The following is a 21029-nucleotide window of genomic DNA, read 5'->3' as shown; positions in this document are numbered from 1 at the left end:
GCCAAAATGACAAGTAGAAAGTCATCAGTGGATACTAAAACTGGTGGGTAAAAGTTTTAAAAGTTTGATTCAAAAAAAGGATAATTACAGAGTTGCAAAGTATGTACTCTGACAAATCATTTACTGATTAAAAATAATTTCATAGTCAAGCAAGTTAGTTGACTTCACAGTTAATCAAGTCATCAAACCTAAAATCCCTGTATTGATATAAGCCAATATCTGGTATCATGTGCCTCTGATCAGGGTGCTTGGAGAAAGACACATCATCAGTTCTGTGATATTCCTGCCCCAAATATATAACCTGATTCCAATCATGAGAAAAAAATGACACAAACCCAGATTGAAAGACATTGTATAAAATAATTTGCTTGGACTTAAAAATTTTTAGGGCCAGGAAACACAAAGAAAAGCTGAAGAAATGTTTGAGAATAAAAGAAAATAAATAGACTGACAACCAAAGGCTATGCACGATCTTGGATTTGATCCTGGCTTCAGGGAGGAAAAAAAGTAAGGACATTTTTGGGACAATGGATGAAATACTGTTAAATTAATCCTTAACTTCCTGACTGTGTTAACTGTACTGTGGTTATGTAAGAGAATGTCTTCCCAGAAAATGCACTCTGGAGTATTTAAGGGTAAAGAGGCATCATGTCCTGAATTTACTCTTAAATGGAAGAGGGAAGTGGGAAAGAAAGCGAGAGAGAATGGTAAAGAAAATAAGGCAAAAATGCAAACAAATGGATCAAAGCTTGTAGGAGTTCCTTGTACTGTTCTTATAATTATTCTTCAAAATTGAAATTATATCAAAATAAAAAGATCTTCCCCAAAGCAAAGCAAAACAACCTATGGGTGTGGTCAGGAGCCAGGCAATACTCTGGCACCAGCCGCCAGGGGGCCTGTGCTTCCTGCCGGGGCTAGAGCTGGCCCCAAACACAGCCATTCCAGGGCCTGGGGGAGGGGAGGAGTGGCCACCCTCTGGGGCAACCTAAGTTAGTTGGAAAATGTGTTATGTAAATTCTGTCCGCAACTAGACCACAAACTATGGCGCAGTTCCTGGCAGAGCCCATCATGTTCTACAGCAGAGAGGACTTAGAGCTGTTTGGTGTCAGATGATTCATAGATATCTGGCAGCAAGCAGAAGAATCATCCGTAAATGTGTGCATTGTGTTTGGATTTCTTCTCTTCATAGAACTAAGTATTGGTTAAGTCTTCTGCTTTGGTAACAGTTCATCCAGTCATAGAAATGGGTTTGCATTTTTGCAAGGAGGCTTGGACTCTTAAAATCTGGTAAAAGGGTTTATGGGTACAAGTTTAAGGTAAAATCAGTTAAGGTTTTCTTATTTAGTAAGAGTGGTAATAAAGGCATAAGCTTTCCCTAAGCAATTCCTTTCCAAAGAGAGTATGTTTAAATAGAGTTCATTACTATCTCTTGTGTGGCCATTTTCCAATGCTTGGCCTTTTGCCACAGTTCAAGAGCATGGAGATTTCTTTTTCTCTGTCATCTTTTTGGCTAGAGGTTTGGAGAATCTCTGAATTGCTAAAATTCCTCCAGTTTGCCCCCAGAAGCTTAACAGTCAAATTGAATGCTCCACAAATCAAAGACCAATTAGCTGAAAGTAAGACAGATTTCTTCACACAACCCCTAGGTGATACCAACTGCCTTTTCTCAAAGGAAGAGATAGCCACTCTGCTAGCTCCTTTCTAAATTGATCCCACTAGGCAAGTTCTTCCTAACTTCTAACTCACACCTAGGGTTCACCTGAAGGGCCAAGGGTGATTGCGGTGCTCGGGAGTGAAACCTTCCCTTTCCCTCTGCGCGCCCGTGGGGAGTGTTTCTAACTCCCACCCCGGCTCAGGCGGGCCAGTGTAGTGGCCCCAGCAGCACCTGGCTGACATTAGAGGAGGCGCTGTCCCAGAACAGCCTGGAAAAGAGGGCTCATTAGAGCTGGGCTGACTCATGGGGTGTGGAGGCTGTTGGGCCACATTCTTGCAACATAACAAGCAAACAGAATACTGGCAGAGGACACCTAGGCTGTGGATTCTGTAAAACTTTTTCAAGGCTAGTTCTTAAAGGAATTTACCAGTTCTGTGAGAGGAAAATAAAAGGTGAACAGTCTCAGCAACAAACTCAGGCCTGTCAGAACCATACAAGGTCCGGTTAGACAGCAAAGCTGAAGAGGCCTCCTGAAAGGCAAATACCTTCTGGGGTCTGAAGGCTAGGGCAGAGGGAGGGCATGAACCTTTAGTTATGACAAAGGCTAAAGATCAGGGAAAAGCAATTGGGAAGCAACCTTTTCCCAGAGTCTCAGCAAGTCTCATATGGGCCTCTGGTCTCCAGTTTTAACTACTCTTGGCCAGAATTTACCAAAGCAAAATGTAGCCCTGCACACCCCCAGGTACCCAGGCAGAGGGGTGCTTTGGAACTGAGATCTGCTTCCAGGCATACTTAGATCAGCCTCCTGAAACTGGAAGATGAATATCCTGTTTATTAGGGATCGATAGCATCTGAGAGGCAGGATTGCTGGGAACCTGAAGGCTCACACAGACAAGTTGAGGCAGGTCTAACATTCCCTGGCAGCGCAAAGCCATTTCTTTCAGGGTGATCTGAAAAAGAAGACTTGGACTCAGAGACCAAACTGAATGTTCACCCTTATGAGTAAATGCTTCCTATAGATCAAGTGGTGGGATCCTGCAAGAAGCAAAGGATGTGGAGACTAACACACTGGTGTGATGGCCACACCTGTCTGCCGTGTGGACACCACCAGCCCAACAGGACGTCTTGAGACTGGAGCTTAAGAAGCTATGAGACATTAGATTTCATTCTTATGATCGAAGCATGAGGAGGGGCTCTCTGCCTTTGGTCTTTGGTTATTTTTCTCCCACTTCCTGAGCTGGGCTGGGAAGAGAAGAAAAGAAAAAAGAAAAAGGAATGAGAAATCCAGGAAGACATGACAAGCGCCTCCCACCCATTGAAAGGAAAGGAGCGACACACAGCAGCAATTCACCGGAGAATTCCACTTTATTAGGGAAAGGTGCTGGGTTATACAGGAAGGGGCATGGGGTGATTGTGGTGTCACTTCTACGGGGCTGGTGGCTATTGGCTAGGTGCTGGGATTAGGGGGGCGAGGGGTGATTGGGGTTCAGGTGGCGCCGGCGGGAACCGAGGACCCGGAAGAGAAGCAGGAATTTCGCCATCTTATGGGTGGGGGCCCTTCACCCATGAACAGATTTCTGTTTTGTTCCTGTAGTTGTGGAGCCAGGGCCTGGAATGGCTTGTCTGCTTCACTCACATTCTGGTCATTTTCTCTCCAAGGTGAAGATGACCAGCACCTCTGTACGGTCTTGCAAATGTGTCAATGGCAGGAAGGAAGGCCACAATCCAAAAGTGGCTGTGGATGAAGAGATGCATATGCATCTTTGCTTCCAGAAAAATACGTCAAAACGCATGCTTCTCTGAAGGTCGGCAGATGCCCTCTAGACGCAGCATATTTCACTGCATTATGGGACACAGAAGGGAGGGGAACTAACATTTGTTGGGGACCAGCTAAGTGTACTGGATGCTTAAGTTATGTTCTCATTTAATCTCCCAACAACTTGGAGGCTGGTGACATTATACCCATTTTACAAATGAGAAAACAGGGGCTGTGTATTTGGTAAGGTTCCAGCTACCAGACCTAAGGTAACGGACAGAGTTAGGATTTGAATGCATGTTGGTACATGCAAAAGCCTACAAGCTTTCCACAGGACCATGCATACTGTGCTTTGTCACTGCTGGTCATTCAGCACTCCTTAAATCTTCTGTGATTTTTTGAAGATTGCCAGGAGTGATTGTGAAATATTCATGATTTGATTTTCATCTTTTAAGTATATTTTATTTAAATCTTATATTTTAAATATATTTGATTTGAATTTTATTTTTTAGATTTTCCCAGATTTTACTTTTTAAATATATTTAAAACCATTTTTTCTAAAGTATAATTAAAAACACAAACACTTGCTGGGTTAGCTACCAAATTATAACACAATGGAAACCACTGGCACATAAACTTTTGCTAAAAGAATAATGAGCAAATCTTGGGTCTCCTTTCTTCTCTCTCTCACTCTCTCCCTCTGCTAACAAGGAGTTGAAGTATAATTTACCTATAATAAAATGCACAGTTCTTAAGTATATAGCTTATGAATTGTCACACATATATACTCCATATAACCACATGTATATCAATATATACACAGTGTCAAGGACTCCAGAAAGTTCCGTTGTGCTCCATTTAAGTCACTAGCCCTTGCCCCCGCATTACTAGTCTGACTCTATCACTGTAGACTACTTAGCCATATGCCATTGATTAGAAAGGTTATGGGGCTGCCCTGGATTTTTATGTCTGTCCCAAGAACACAGTGCTCAGTCAACTGCCACATGAGGCTCATAAGCATCTATTTGGTCTATGCTCTTGTGAGGCCTCGGTGAGATTTCATAAGCAAATATGTAACCTGTCATGTGGCAATAAAAACAGTGTTAGGTATTTCCAGTATGAGAGAATATATTTGTAAACAACTCATCTGATAAGGGGTTAACATCCAAAATATATTTAAACTTATACACCTCCACACCAAAATAAAATAAAATAAGATAACCTGATAAAAAAATGGGGAGGACCTGAACAGACACTTCTCTTAAAAAGAAATACAAATGGCCAACAGGCACAAGAAAGCATGCTCCACATCGCTAATCATCAGGGGAATTGAAATTAAAACCACAATGAGATATCACCTCACACCAGTTAGAATGGCCACTATATATCAAAAAGACAAGAAATAACAAATGCTGGCAAGGATGCGGAGAAAGAGGAACCCTCCTACACTGTTGGTGGGAATGTAAAATTGTTCAGCCATTGTGGAAAGCAGTATGGAGGTTCCTCAAAAAACTAAAAATAGAAATACCATTTGATCCAGGAATTCCACTCCTAGGAATTTACCCAAAGAAAACAAGGTCCCTGATTCAAAAAGACCTATGCACCCCTATGTTCATCACAGCACTATTTACAATAGCCAAGATATGGGAGCAACCTAAGTGTCCATTAATAGATGAATGGATAAAGTAGATGTGGTAAGTATACACAATGGAATATTATTCAGCCATAAAAGGAAAAGATATCCTGCCATTTGCAACAACATGGATGGATCTAGAGGATATTATGTTCAGTGAAATAAGGTGGGTGGAGAAAGACAAATACTGTATGATGTCATTTATTTGTGGAATATAAAAACAAAACAAAACAGAAGGAACAAAATAGCGGTAGACTCATAGATCCGGAGAAGGGACTAGAGGTTACCAAGGGGGAGGGGTTGGGGCAGTATGGGGAAGAGAGGGAATAAAGGGCACAATAATTTGCAATCACAATATAAGCTGGTCACGGGGATGGTAGCACAGCATGATGAATACAATCAATGATTCTGTAATATCTTTCTACACTGATAGATAGTAACTGCACTAGAGGGGGTGAGGATTTAAATATATGTGTAACTGTTGAACCACTGTGTTGTACATCTGAAATTAATATGATTGTCTATCAGTGATATTTCAATAAAAAATAAAGCATTAAGTATTTCATGTCTGACTTTTGTATCTAGGACAAGAAAGTCAATAATCTTGATGATGCAATTTGGAAATTTAAAAATGTCTAGTATTCCTTTTCAACTCCTAAATCAGTTTAAGCAATAGGTAACAAGACAAGCTTTTTTTTTTAAATTTGTTTACTCTTTGCAACTTAAGTAACATATAGAAGTAAATTAAATGATGAGCTTGATATAAAATTGCAATTGTTATACCTATATTAATTATTCTGAATTTTGGTCTGTAATTTTTCCTCATAGTTTCACTTTAAAAGTGAATGTTAAATAAGTTCTAACTTAAAATTCATACAAATACATTATTTTTAAAATATTTAAAATTAGGATTCATATAAGAGCTGTCTGAAAAATGTATACTACTAAAAGTTTCAACTCACATTCCAGGACATAATTTATCTAGGCAAAGAGACTTGATGATCCTTAAAGTAGCTAAATTCTCTCTTCTTGGCATGTGGTTTATCTCAGTCTGACATTCTTCTGGGCTGCCCTTGTTCTTTTCCTATCCAGTTTGAAGCACTTTCTGTATTTGTGGGAACAATGGAAACAAAGAAGTTAATACTCCACCACCTTCACCAGGAGAGCTCTACCTGTGTACTTACTTCCTTGTAAATTTGGTTTTAAAAATCCCCTTTTGGAATGTGTGTGTGTGTGTGTGTGTGTGTGTGTGTGTGTGTGTGTGTGTGTGTGTGTGTGTGTGTGTGTGTGTGTGTAATTAACAACACTGGGGTTTGTCATTCTTGTTACCTGTAGGTGAAAAGTAACTTTTCTATTGTTCAAAAATAAAAGGGTGAGCCATTCTCAAAAGTCATTTAGGAAATGAAGCAGGGCAGGAAGGCACAGCATGAGGGCCGTGAGTCATCCGAGGGCAGCTTGGAGGAGCATGGGGCTGTGGGTGTGGGCTGGGGAAGCCTTGCTTAATCCTCACAGGGCTCAGATCAACGAGCTAAGTGAGAAATCGTGCCCTTCCAACGTGAGAAGAGGGGCTAGTGAGAGGCCCAGGGGAGACCCATGTATGTACAGAATGGCAGTCAGCTGGGGGCTGTTAGAGGTACAGGTGGAAGGCAAACAAGTCCTGGGATATTTGCTGGAGCCACTCAGCTGCTGGAAAAATGAGGTTCAGAAACTTGCTTGGACTCTCTGAAAGTGGACCCAGAAGAGACCAACCTTAACACTTATATAGGTGACTTGTGTGGGTAACATACACAACAGGCCCATTGAACAAGGGACACGAACCAGACTGGCAAGAGGCAGGACTCTGAAGGTGGGAAGTTGGAGCAGAAGGGCAACTCTACAGTCAGTGCAGAGGCCCGACATCTTGAACAGGATCAGTGGGCTCCCAACCTGGGTTACATTCAAGCGATTGCAGAGCAGAAGGACCATGGGGCAGCCAAGAGGCCCTAATCAAAATGAAAACTAAGAGAAGTTTCCGAAAGAGGCTGCCCAGCACACAGTCAGGTGACTAGGGCAGCCCAGTTCCGCTCCTGCTGGAACTGGGGACTGTGACTCTAGCATCCAACCCTGCAGGCAGTGCGTGACTGGGAGGGTGATTTTTCTAGATAAAACCTAGACCAATTCCAATTGCTGCTTCTAAGAAGGAATTAGGGAAATGGGACCTTGAGATTCCCAGGCCCACTTGTATCAAAGTAAGACATCATCGGTGATTTTCTCTAAGTTTTACTGTGGTTAACTGCTCCATCATTTGCTACCTTTGCTATCTTCTGTCTCTCAGGAAGTGGCAGTATATTGCAATGATTGAGAGTGGACAAGACATCAGACTGCCTGGTTTCATATTCCAGCTTTGTCACTCACTGCGTGAACTTGGCCAAGTTTTTAAATGTGCCTGGGTTTCTACTTCTTTATCTGAAAAGTTAGAATAATGGTAGGGCCAACTCATGAGGTCAATATGCTCAAATGAAATGCATGTAAAGCATTGGCACAAGGTAAGGGTTCCATAAATGTTTGCCTGTGCTGATGGTGAGGGTAGAAATAATAGTAGCAGAGGAATAAAGCTAGGAACAAAGCAAACAGCAGTCTTGCACTTGTTTCAGAGCTTGGGGCCCAGAGGGATCTGGGAGGAAGAACTTCCTACCAGAGTTCATCTCTGGGTGCCTCATCATCCCAGGTCGGTTCCCTTAAGCCCGCCCACGGCTCTGAAAGTCCTCCCTTCTTTCAGTATCTGCAAAGGAGCCATCCCAGGGGATCCTTTTTACTGCTGGGACCCTGACTGATCTGGGACCTCATGGCAGCTGTGGTCTTTCCAGCAGTTTTGTACTGATCCTCTAACCAACCCCGTCCCTCAACCTCAGCCCTGGCTGTGGGCACCAGCATCTTCTCAAGTGCCTGGGTGTGACTTTCAGTCATCCCTGACTGATTCTCCCCTCTCCCTGAGCCCCCACAATCCAGCAAGTCCCTGCACCCTGAGACTTTCGCCCACAGAATCCCTCATGTCCTGCGTCTCCTTTCCCTTCCCATGGCTTCTCCTTCCCATGTAGATCTTTCTTGCTGCCCACTTGATCTATGACAAGAGCATCCTAACTAGACTCCTGGCCTCCAGGCTCCTCCTCTGCACCCCTAATTCAGCCTGTGATTCACTCTCCTAACACTGGTGCTTTCAAACTTTCTTGGCCATTACTCACAATAAGCAATATATTTCACTTCACATTCATGACTTCTGTGGTGATCTTTGGTGTCCTGGGCCTTACATTGTTTAACTGGAAGAACCAGAATGCCAAAGCTCTGTGCCTGATTACATTGATACTCTGAATTCATTAATCTAAATATACTTCCAGATGAGGGGCTCGAGGTACAGCTTCAACGACTGACAACGTGTGAACAGCCAGAGGAGAAGTGAGCATTACTGTTGTCTTTCATCCCAAGGGCCTTAGAGTTGTGGGAGCTCAGCCACGTGGCTCAACATGAAGTATAAATTGTCATGAGATTTGTTTCCCCTTATGCAGAGGGAGGAACAGCACTGTTATTATTTCCCTTTTCATGTGATCTCTTCCAGATATATCATAAACATCTTGGTCTCGCTACTGCCCAAGGTGCTCAGACAGGTGGCATCCCTCAAGGGGCAGCTGGTATGAGGAGGAAACTGAGTCTTGCACTGGAGCTGCTGGGATCTGTGTGGGTCCCTCTGTAGTTCTGGCAGCCCCGACCTGGGTGGGAGAAGTTGGCTGTGGTCCCTTTGGAGCAGCACTCGTGGGGGTGAACAAGGACATTTGACTGCCAGGAAGAGGGTGTAGAACTGTTTCTCTCTGTAAACTCCCCAGGAGCATGTATTCAGAATGCATGGCTCCTAGCTACTCAGTCCGCACTTATTAAAAGCCCCTCTGCTAGCAGGAAAGCAGAGGGAAGGCAGGTCGTCAATTCCATTTTTGAGGCTCCTACTATACTTCTAAAAATGTGCAAATAGCTAAACAAGATTTAAAAGTCATAGTGTATTTTAATGTTTATGTTTTAAAAATTAAAATTGTCTGATGAATATAGTCTTCTTTCCCTCCTGCAAGTACAACTTTGTGTCTGAATTTATAACCTCATTTGCAGATAGTACAAAAATCTAAAATTGAGACTCTTTATAAATATGGGGGCTGGATCTCTGGCCCCCAATCCAAACCAGGGACCCCCTTGTTCCCTCCCAGGCCCCGATGCACTGAGAACTGAACCACAGCTCATTATGGCTTTGACTAATGCCAGATGGTCCATGGCTTTTGTTCAAGTACAGAGTCTCCCTTTCACTTGCAATAGAGCCTGGAGCTTTGATCTGCTCCGAGGGGCTACACCCAGTTTCAAGATTCTGTCCTTGTCTGAAGCAAGTCTGAGTCGTGAGAGCCTTTACTGCCAACTCAGCCAATAAAATGTGCTACTTGGCTTGTGTTCTATGTGTGATTTCCCCACATGTGCTAAATTGTGAGAACGCCCTATTTCTAAATGCTTAGACAGACTCACCTATAGGAACAGAAAAAAGAAGAGATACTCCAGAGAGACTGTTTTGCTTGGGCATATGACAAAGGCCTCTAAACCCACTGAGCCAGAAATAGGAGGTGCCCTGACGTCCAAACACACAAGCACATGATTTGATTTCCATTGTGATAATATGAGGAACTGCCAGCACCCTCTTTTAAAAAACAGCCAGAGGCCTAACCGAAAACAATAACACATCTACTCTACAGGAATTTGACTTTGGGGGAACAGTGGTCAGAGGGACTCATTCCTTTGGAATCACCTGAGTTCACTCACTCAGTGAGTTCACTGACATTTTCAAATATAAAGAGGTGGTGAGGAAGGAAAAGTGAGGCAGTTAGAGCTGTCTAATGAACTTTTAACCTGGAAATTATTGATGTGTAAAGAGGCTACCCTTGAAAAAGCAGATAAGCAGATCAGAAAGAGCAGAAGGAATAACACAGAACCTATAATATCATTAAAGGAATACAAATATTTTTTCATGTCAATCTCATCTTTATTATAAAGAGGTACAAATATAATGATGTACCTGCCACTACTGTGTTTTTTTGGCAAACAGCTGGGTAATTTTGTTTTCTCGCAGGCATGGCAAAAGGAAAACACTTAAAAAAAATTTTTTTTAATCCCAAGGGGAAAAAAGACAAGTGGAAGGAACACTTTCCTACCAGACCTAATCACACTTATATTTGAAGATGTAGTGCACCTCTAAACATATTTATTTTAGACAACTTCTGTCACCCCCCTGCCCCTCGATAAATGATAGAGAACAGAGTGGGTCCCTCTGTTTATTCTGGGTGTTACCTCTTGAAAGAAGAGAAAATAACAAAGGAAGTTCTACATCCATCATTAATGACAGAGCTTCAGAAATCCTGTTGCACAAACTCTGGTGTATATTTCTAAAGGAAAAAATGACCGTGGCCTTCCTTTTTCTTTTCTTTTTTTTCTTTTTGCCTTTAAGAATGAAAATTCTGGTATAGCTTTTACATGAATTCTGGGGAATTTGATCCAGTTCCTTTGCCCACGCCCACATGCTTTGCCACCCTCTTTATCACCAGCTAAAAATTGTTTCCCCCATTCTTTACTATCAGGAACTTTAGCTCCAGTGACTCCTTCCTTCATGTCTAAGAAAAAAGAGATCCCATTCAACCACTTAGTCACTTCATTCAGCATGTATTCATCCAGTCCCTGGTGTATTACTGGGCACTGGGGATAAAACAGTGACCAAAAGACAGGGCCTTGGACTAGCAGGAAGAGTGACACCAGTAGATGTAAAATGACACTCTGCGTTGTGTCTGTTCTTTCCAATAACACCCCCTTGTTCTTAACCCATCTCTTCTCTCCATGTACACCAGCGGCTTCTCTCCTCCATCTTCAGTCCCTTCCTGTTCACCTGCTCCTTCTTCAGCAACGTGCTATTGTTCCTCCCTTAATCCTACCTCCAAACATCTTGGAAGAATAGTTTTATACTCCTAAACCTTCTTTTCAGCCACCCAACCATGTGAGTTGGTTCCCACCCACACTATATTACTGAAAATGCTCTTTTGAGATGTTCAAGAAGGATCTCCCCATTACCAATCTCAGCACAACCTTTCTTGTTGCTCTTGACCTCTCCACAGGATCTAGCAACCCTGACTCCCTCCATCTGCAAGCGCCCTTTCGCTGTCAGACACTCTCTTCCTCCCTGCTCCTCTGAGGGACTGGTGTTCCCAGGGCTCCATCCTCAGGCCCCCTTCTGTCTTCTACTCATTCTGGGAGATGGCATTCCCTTCCCAAGCCTCCACGTGCTCTAATCGCAGTTCAGTTTGAGTCTCTTCTGAGCTCAGACCTCTATTTCCCTCCCAGCCTTTATTCTCGGATGCCCTGTTGAGGATCTGCAGAACAGAGCTCTTGGTTTTTCCTCCCAACCCTTGGCTTCTCTATCACAATCAATAGCATCACTTCCCATTCAGACACCCAGGTCAGAAGCCTCCAAGTTGTCTGTGGCTACACTTTTTCCCTCATTCGGGCATTCTATCTGCCATCAAGTCCCATTAGAGTCCGCCTAAAATGCCTATCCCAACCAGAGATGGCAAATAGATTCATCTGATGTACTGACTTAGACTGACTAGTAGTGACTGCCTGGAGCACTGTGTTCAGAAGGATGCTGAGGCAGCATCTGACCTCATCTGTGATCAGCTATCAGTTCTGCTTTGGGTGGTAGTACACATGCCAGGCATTTGCCGTCCAGCTCTAAGCCTTCCCTTCTGTGCTGCTCTGGATCCTCAGAGTATTACAACAGCCTCTTACAGGTCGTCTCTTCTCCAATTCATCACTCATCTAGCCCTTGCTTTATCCTTCTAAAGCAAAGACCCATCTAATCATGTCTGTTTAAAAAGCCTCTCTCATGCTAGGATAAAACATGGCATTTAGGCTATTTGGAATCTGAGTGCCGCCCACCTACCTGTCACCATATACCTGTGTGCTCCCAGTCAGGCATCATAGCCTCGGAGGTCACTGCATGGACTCAGGGCCTCCCTGCCCAGCCCCAGACCCCAGTTCTGCCACTTACAGGTTGTGTGACCTTGAGTAAGTTATTGGACTCTCTGTGCCTCAGTTTTGTCATCAACAAAATAAAGAAGTAATCATCTCTAGCTCATGGGTTTTTTATGAGGATTAAATGAGTTGAAGGACAGAAAATGCCTAGAAGAGCTCTTGGCATGTAATAAGCCCAATGTAAATGTTCATTCCCATTGCAGCCCTCACTGGCTGTTTCCCCTGGCCCTGCCCCACCTTCCTCAACTCCCAGGAAGAGTAAATTTTTGCTCCCTCTGTCCTCCCAGAGCATGTGTCAGATTCCCCTACTCCAGCAGTTGTAACACTAGTTAGGTGTCTATGTGTGTGTCTGACCCAATAACTGGAGGCTCTTGAGAGCAGAGAACATGTCTTACTTTTATGTCTTCTACTTGTATTGTGGTGTCTGGAAAATAGTACACGTTATGTATGAATGATGAAATGGTGAATGAATTGGCAGCAGAGGCAAAATGATCACTGCATAGGATTAGAGTTGAAACTGTGATTATCTGGAAGGGAGATAATAACAGCTAATTTCTGTACCAGTAACACTCTATGCCAGTTAATCTCTATAACAGTAATACTATACCAGTAGCAGGTAAATGTTTTTCATGTTCTTATACCAGCGTATCACCAGGAATCAATTACCCAGCTCTGACTTTTTCTTTGCCCCCAGGAAGGGCTTTTATTAACTTAAATGTTGCAGTGCTCATTTTAGTCTCTATAAATATGAACTGCACTATTCATGGCCTAATTCCTCCCCTACCTCCCATTCTATGCTAGATTTAGAAGAGCAACTTCCTATTTGACTGGAAGATCCTTGACCTTTGGTCTTGCCGGGGCCGCTGGCAGGTAGCTCTGAGGGTCCTGTGATCATGAATGTCATTGCACATTGCAGGTGATGATAGCAAGGGACTGGGAGAGCTTTGATTTACAACTTGGATTAGAAAGAATTCACCCTGTTCTGAAAAATCCCTACCACTGTTTGCTGCTTCATGCTCTGGGTGTGACTTAGAATGTGCTTGTAGGCAGTAGACTTCCACAGTTTGTAGTAAACAACCAAATGTAACTACATGCCCCCAGCCTCTCCTCAAGGTTTATGACCTTGTTTTGCCTTGGTGGGTTCAGAGCACACGGCATGCCCTCCAAAGGTGCAGAGAGGGGACAAATCTCTTCCGTGTTCTTCTATTTTCTGCACAACCAGATTTCCCCAGTTAGACTCACAGAGATATTTTTTTGCTGCCTAGCAGATGCATTGAAAATATGCACAGCATGTTGCCAATGTGCAGATCTGGAAGAATCTCTGAGCAAGAGTTGCCCCGCCCGGCCAGAGGCCTGCCCAGGCACATAGTTCTGTTTGCACTGAGAGCACTGCTGCTCTGCAAGGCGATGCTTATCAACAGTGGCAAACGTGCTTCCCAGCTGACCTCCTCTCCTCTGTTCTCCCCACCTAACATACTGGCAGGTTGCAGAAGAGGCACCCAGAGAGTGTTTTGACTGTTTCAGTTTTAGTAAAAGGCTGGAGGAAACACATACAATGGAAACCTATGTGTTTTTTGGTGAGATAAAGCATGATTTTGGGGGAGAGAAGAGGACAGAATCTGCTGAAACATAAGGGGAAAGAAGAATGACCAGCCCAGAGAATGCAGAGAGATGGAGGCCAGAATTCATGAGGGTTCGTTGGAAATGAAGACCAGAAAATCGTGGACCTGAACAACCCCCAGCTGATGGTGGACAGGCTGCCTAGCAGAGAAGGAGCAGCTCAACACCAAGTTCCCAGAAAAGACTTCCAGGGAGCAGGCCCCGAGTTGTGGGTGTGCACTGTGAAATTCAGTGGGGACATTCTGGAACATAAGTGAAATAGCAGTAGCTATGGGGATAACACTGACAGCCAGTTCTCTCTGGCTCAAGACTGGAGCAGTATACAGGAAGGAAGCAGCCTCCAGAAATCATGTGGACTCTCGTGAGGCCCCCATGAGGGCCAGCATTCTGTGTCAGGGCTTCTTGGTGGTAAGTGACAGAAACCAGATTTAGCAAGTCTGAGAAGAAAAAGGATCTTAAAAGGCAGAGGTGGAGGGGTGGGTGACATAAAATCCAAATGCAGAAATAAGACTGGGCTTCTGAAAGGGCGTTGAGCCAGGAATTTAAATACCTCAGATCTCTCTATGTGTCTTGTCTCACAGCCACTCACCAACTGACTGGTGGACTCTCGAGGGCACAAATCCCAGCTGCCAGGTGAGAGAATCCAAATGCTCAGCTTGTGTCAACAGTTCTCTCCTGAGTCTATCAACTCCAGCTGGGGTGAGAGGTCATGAAGCACTGTCATGGTTACTGGGAGCCACCCCGTGAGGATGGCAGGGAGAGGACTTCCGAGGGAAGCAGGCAGAAGGCGTCCAACAGATGTCTATTCTGTCACTGCTCTCTGTTGCCACTGTCAGTGTTGTTCCTCTTGCTCCCTCTTTCCCCCAAACTTTACATGGCTGCCCCCTTCTCATTATTCAGATCTCAGCTCAGATATCACCTCCATGGAGAAATGTTCCTTGACCACAACAGCTGAAACAACAATTATGCCCCCCCGACCCCTTTCCACTCTGTCTCTGTGAGGGACTGAACTGTGTCCCGCAAAATCCGTATGTTAAAGTCCTAACTCCCAGCACCCCAGAACGTGACTGTAATTGGAGATAAAGTATTTAAAGGGTAATTACATTAAAACCAGGTCATTAGAGTGGGCCCTAATCTAATATGAGTGGTATGTTTATAAAAAGGGGAAATTTGGACAAAGACACGTACAGAGGAAAGACCAGGTGAAGACACGGGGAGAAGGCTGCCATCAGCCAGCCAAGGAGAGAGGCCTCGGGAGGAGCCAGCGGCCCACGCCGTGGTCTCGGACTTCCGGCCTCCAGAGCTGTGAGAACACAAGGCTGTTGTTGAAGCCACCTGGTCTGTGGCACTTTGTTGTGGCAGCCCTGGCGAACCAATGCCCTCTTTACCCCTTTCCTTGGTTTACGTCTCCTCAACAAGGCAGGTCAGTATAGTGTTGAGCAGACAGACTTAGTCTGGGCTGTCACCGTAATGGCAGCAGATGTGATGGGGCCTGGTGGCTCTGCCAGAAGCCCTGTAGATGCAGAGAAGGGGCTGTGGGAGGAATGGGGGTCTTGGTGGTAGCTAGTGCAGAAGACAGGTCTATGGTCAGGCCTGAGAAGCAGACAGGGGAGGGCTGAGGTGGTCAGAGATGAAGCTGGGCTGGAGAAGGGCCTTTCCACCTGCTGTGGCACTGGGGAGACCTTTTACCCCCTGGTGCTGATGGCTTCCCTATCCAAGTAGAGGGGTCTCCCTTCTAAGCAGGTTAAGGCCTTGGCTGCACTGCTGAGGGGCTCTAGTTACAGTAAGGCAGGGGATGGGGGGTCTTTGCCAACCAGCATTTGACATGTCACTGCCACTGGCCCCATTTCATTTGTTGACCAGCTTTTGATGAACCTGTTTGTTTGGGGAGCTGGAAAGGCTGGATTTTGCAAAACGGATGAGATGTATATTATGCCCCCACTAGACACCTCGAACATGACGAGCATATGTGCAAATACCTGGGAACAGAAACAGCAGACAGGCACAATCATTTTGTTCTGGAATTAGAAATTTCTCTGTCTTCAAAGCATAAACTGTGTCCCCATAACACCTAGCATGCCCTCCAATCCGTCAGTCTGCCAGTCATATGTTCCATATATGCCAACTCAGAATCCAGTTTTGGCATCAGACAGACTGTCCTAATGCCTGACTCAACTTCTTACTTGTCACCTGGAAGTGTTGACACTCTGTGGACACAGACAGAATTGCTAAACTCACCACGGGTTCCCCGGAGTCCAAATGTGAAAACTGGAAAGATCTGTTTTCCCTCATCTGGCTGTTCCTGTGCTCTGCTGTTTGTAAAACACTATCAGTACCTCGTCAGAGCTTCACCTTTTGTGAGCCCTTCCTTCCGCATTTGGCCCCTGCAGCGCTGGCTTCTGGGTAGCTTCTCACCTCCTTTCTGGCTTGTCCCAGGCTCATTCCCACTTTTTATATTTCCATAATTCTCCTGTTTTCTCACTATCCTTCCTCCCAATTCCCTTTTCCTAGTAAACATTTGGCCCTGAAAAAACTAGCTCTGCTTTTCTCCTCCAATTAAGTTTTTCTGTCTCATTTTTACCCACCCTGGGGGACACCCTCTTTGCCCTTATCTTCATCTCCTACTCTCTGAATTTCTCTAACTAAAGCCCCCTTGCTCAGATGCCCCTACACCTTCTGGGCTGCCACCAGCTTCCTTGAATGTCCCCTCCTCCGTGGAAAGACACCTCTTGTAGGGTCCTTGCTTTTGTATCAGGGTCCTAAAATCTCTGGATCAGTAGGAATCAGCTAAGCTATTGCTTGAGGGTATACGCTGGGCTTGGCCCTTATTTCAAACAGCACACTGATTGGTATATTGAAGCTACTCAATGATATTTTTATTGATCTTAGTAGATTGCTTTTTACACTTATTTTGGAAGAATTTGTATAGCTTCCCGTTGGGTACTAAACAGCTATTTATTGCTCATTATAGCAAAATCCTTTTTGTTAGCTTTAAGGGGCATGAAATTGGCACCAAAGGATGGTGCATGGGGATGTGCAAGTGAGGAAGTAAAGCCAAAAAGATGTCTGATCACACAATTAGGTGTAAGTACGGCCTTTAAGCAGCGAGGGCCTGAGCTTTATCTATCTCTGAAATCACCATAGGTACCAGATAGAAAGGCAAGGGGGTGACTCATCCCTGATTTCCATAACAACCCGCTTGGCTATCACTTTTCCTTATTACCAGCAGCTGACCTCTGAGTGGAGGGATGCCGTGTGGCCTCATGACTCAAAGTCTTAAGATTTATAACATTTTAAGAGACAAATAACCATTGATTAGTCATTTACTATGGATGATCCACTCAAGTAAATTGGCTGCCAGGTTCCCTCTTCAGAGAAGAGGGACATAATTAATTCCTCCTCACACAGTGATTCATCCCCAGCACACCATGACTTCTCTGTGTAAGCTGGGGGAGGCAAGAACAGTAGCAGCCACTATAAGGCACTTACAAATTTATCCTAGAGGATGCCAAGCCACCCCAATTCCATCAAGTGAGTCCTTTATGGGGACATTTCCCTCTTACGGTAGAGAACTAGATTAAATAATTTATCTTTATACAATGTGTTAATTATTTGGTTATTTTAGGGTGTATAGGAATTACTTAGGAACCAGACCATACTTGGTTTTCTTTCTAATTTACATAAACCAGTTCCCACAATGATTCTTTGCTCAGTGTTTTTCTAGATGAGTTGTAAAAGTTGGGACTTCTGGATTCTCTTCCTAGGTAAGGATGAGCTTGGAAAAGTAAATCACTTTCCCTGACAGTAAAAATGAGATGATAATATCTACCTATTTCTTCCTATAGAAGATAACATGAGGTTAAAAGGAGAGAATACATAATTTGAATTTCCTATGCAAAATGTACTGAAGAGTTGGCTGATAATTGCTTTATAATGGAGTTGCTTTGAATAACTAGGTCTGTTTACCCAAAATAAGTGGTCAATCTTTAGTCAGTTCCCTGGGGAATAAACCTTTTAAAAAGTACTTTTGTATTTTACAAACAGTGACTTATTAATGAATTCTCCACTCTAAAATTTTTATCATTTTAAGGGAGATTAGTTAATTAGAGGTACGAGCATTGAAAGTAATAAAATCAAATGGCCACAGGATTTCTTCAGTGCCTACACTATGAATTTACTCACTTAGCCAACATTGAGTGCCTAACTATGTGTCACTTGGATCCATCACGTCAGTGAATAACACAGAGAAGAACCCTGCTGTCAGGGAGGGGAGTGAAGAAAGGCAGGGGGAACCACAAATAAACAGCAGACATAAGAAATATAGTGAAATCTAAAACATGCTGGAAATTGATAAATACTATGGGAAAAAATAAGAGCATGGTGAAGAGGAACTGGGGAAGGTTAGAGCCGTGATTTTAAATAGGGTGGCAAAATAGTCAACTCATGGAGAATGTGACATGTGAACAGACTTGAAGGAAGTGAGAGAGTTAGCAGACAACGAAGAGATTTCCAGATACAGAAACAACCTGTGCAAGGATGTTAAGTTAGAATGAGTCTTGTGTGCAAGGAGGAACAGCTAGGGGACCCTGGTGGTCAGGGTCGGGTGAGTGAGGGGTACTGTTCTCCAACATCATGGGATCCCAAGCAGCCAACATTATAAGGCTACTGGGTTACCTTATATAATTGCTAAGCTTGTAGGAGCATTCCAGCCCATTATGAATCATACATTTTAAAAACATTAATTTATCTTGTTTTTAGAGTTACTTACAGACAGATAGAGATTTATATATTTAAGTATCTCTCCATGTATGTTTGGTAACATGTAATTTGGATTTTTCATTAATTTCCACTCTTCAATCACATTATATTCATGAGATTATAACACAATACTGCAATACTAATTTTCCATTTTGGTTCACTGGGTAAAGTCATAGTAAAATAATAAAATCATTGCCCGAAACACGAAACATGTGTAACTATATCACCAAGTTACATCACAACTACCAGTGGGCCAGTTCTAGCTGGGCCTCCTTTGGCCCACAGAGATTATTCATAGGCTCCCCAAAGTCCTGTTCTTGCATGAGCAGAGCCCCTCTCCTGCCCCTCCCCTGCTCAGGGCACCCCGCCCCGTGTCCTAAGCACATCCCTCTCATGCTGACAAAACCAGTGTGCCAGCCCTGTCAGCTTCAGTGTCTGCCTTGTCTCTCAGGAAAAGTCCATTACTCACTTGAGGGAACTCCTGGTGACGCTGCCAGGCTTCTCCCTGGTGAGAACCCTGATGTCTGTCCCAGGAGTGTGCGCTGCAAGTCCGCAGAGCCAGCACAGCCCTGGGTGTATGCAGAAAGGGAAGAACGGCTGCCTCACTCCCAGGGACTGTATTTTGTCTCTTGGGCCCTGATGATCTCTCCTAAAGACAGCCACATTCTTCTCTCCAGGGGGCTCCAGACTAGCAAAAGAGGCTGCATTGACATCTCCTCCTTAGACCTCTGTCCTCTTTCCATTCTCTAATGCCAAATCCCTTTCTCATCTAGCCAAAAATCTGAGCTCCCAGGCATAGGTCCAGCAGATACAGAAGTTTTCTCACATATGCCATCAGCCAGATACAGGATCCCAGCGTGAGATAGGAAACTGCTCCTCAGAACTGAAACATTGGAATCGAATGTTTGCTCTTCTCTTCTTTCAGAGACTTTCACATGGTGATCAATTATTCTTTCCATTCCTGTATGATCCCTTCCAACTTCTAAATCTGCCAACTTTTGGTGGCCTATTATTGGTGGCTTTTCCCCTTCCTTGCTTCCTTTCTTTTCTTTGCCTCAATCTGTTGAAGGGCAAATATTCCATTTCCAAACATTTATTTCTCAGACTTTGCCACACACTCCACTTGACCTATGTTGTGATTTTGGTCATACCTAAGTCTCTATGCCTCAGTTTTCTCATCTTCAAAATGAAGATAAAAATACCTACCCCCATATATGTATGTAAAGTACTAGTTAAACACGAGGCATATAATAAGTGCTCAGTGAATATTGGCTGTTATTATCTAAGTTTATTTTTTACATACATATATTGTAAAATTATTACCACAATAAAGTCAGTGACACATCCATCACCTTACAGTTATCTTTTTGTAAGTACAGGGTGAGAACATTTAAGACTACTCATTTAGTAACTTTTCAATATTCAATACAGATTGTTAACTTTAGCCATCATGCTGCACATTAGAATCCTAGAATTTATTGATCTCATATGTGGAAGTTTGTAACCTTTGACCAACATCTCCCTGTTTTCCCACCTTCCAGCCCCTGGAATTCTACTCTATGAGTCCAACTTTCTTAGATTCTACATATAAGTTAGATTATAAGGTATTTATCTTTGCCTGACTTATTTTACTTAACATAGTCCCTCAAGGTCCATCCATATTGTTGCAAATGGCAGGATTTCCTTTCTCACGGCTGAATAATATTCCTGTGTGTGTGTGACATTTTCTTGATCAATTTACCCATCAATATACTTAGGTTGTTTCAGTATCTTGGCTATTGTGGACGATGCTGCAATGACTATGGGGGGTGCAGATATCTCTTCAAGAGAGTTTTCATTTCCTTTGGATATACATACCCAGAAGTAGAACTGCTGGATCATATGATCATATGGTAGTTCTAATTTCTTGAGGAAGCACCATACTGTTTCCTAGAGTGGCTGCACCAGTTTATATTCCTAACAACAGTACACAAGGGTTCCCTTTTCTCTACATCTTCACCAACACTTACCTCTTGTCTTCTTGGTACTTGTCATTCTAACTGATGTGAGGTGATATCTCATTGTAGTTTTCATCTGCATTTCCTTATTATTAGTGATGTTGAGCACCTCTTTATGTACCATCTGTATGTCTTCTTTGGAAAAAAAATGTCTATCTAGATCTTTTGTGTTTTTTAATCAGATTGTTTGTATTTTGGTATTGAGTTGTATACCTTCCTTATATATTTTGGGGGTTAACTTCTAATCAGGTATATGGTTTGCAAATATTTTCTCCCATTTTGTAGGTTGCCTTTTCATTTGTTGATTGTTTTATTTCAGTACAGAAGCTTTTTAGTTTGATGTAATCCCACTTGTTCATTTTTGCTTGTGCTTTTGGTGTCATATCCAAAAAATCATTGCCAAGATCTATGTGAAGGAGCTTTTTCCATATGTTTTCTTCTAGGAGTTTCACGTTTTTAGATCTTATGTTTAAGTCTTTAATCCATTCCAAATTGATTTTTGTGAGCGGCTGGTCAAACTTAAGAGAAAAT

The 21029-nt window shown here is 43.3% G+C and overlaps 1 long non-coding RNA gene across 1 annotated transcript; it reads left to right on the top strand.

Moving 5' to 3' along the window:
- The first annotated feature begins 13516 nt into the window (after positions 1–13516).
- LOC118927984 (uncharacterized) lies at positions 13517–14930 on the top strand. Its single transcript, XR_005031033.2, has 3 exons — positions 13517–14151; positions 14325–14376; positions 14644–14930. It is a non-coding gene; the product is annotated as an uncharacterized LOC118927984 (long non-coding RNA).
- The last annotated feature ends 6099 nt before the right edge of the window (positions 14931–21029 follow it).

Source organism: Manis pentadactyla, chromosome 11, assembly GCF_030020395.1.
Source record: "Manis pentadactyla isolate mManPen7 chromosome 11, mManPen7.hap1, whole genome shotgun sequence".
Lineage (NCBI taxonomy): Eukaryota > Metazoa > Chordata > Mammalia > Pholidota > Manidae > Manis > Manis pentadactyla.
This window is presented reverse-complemented; position numbering and strand designations above follow the sequence as displayed.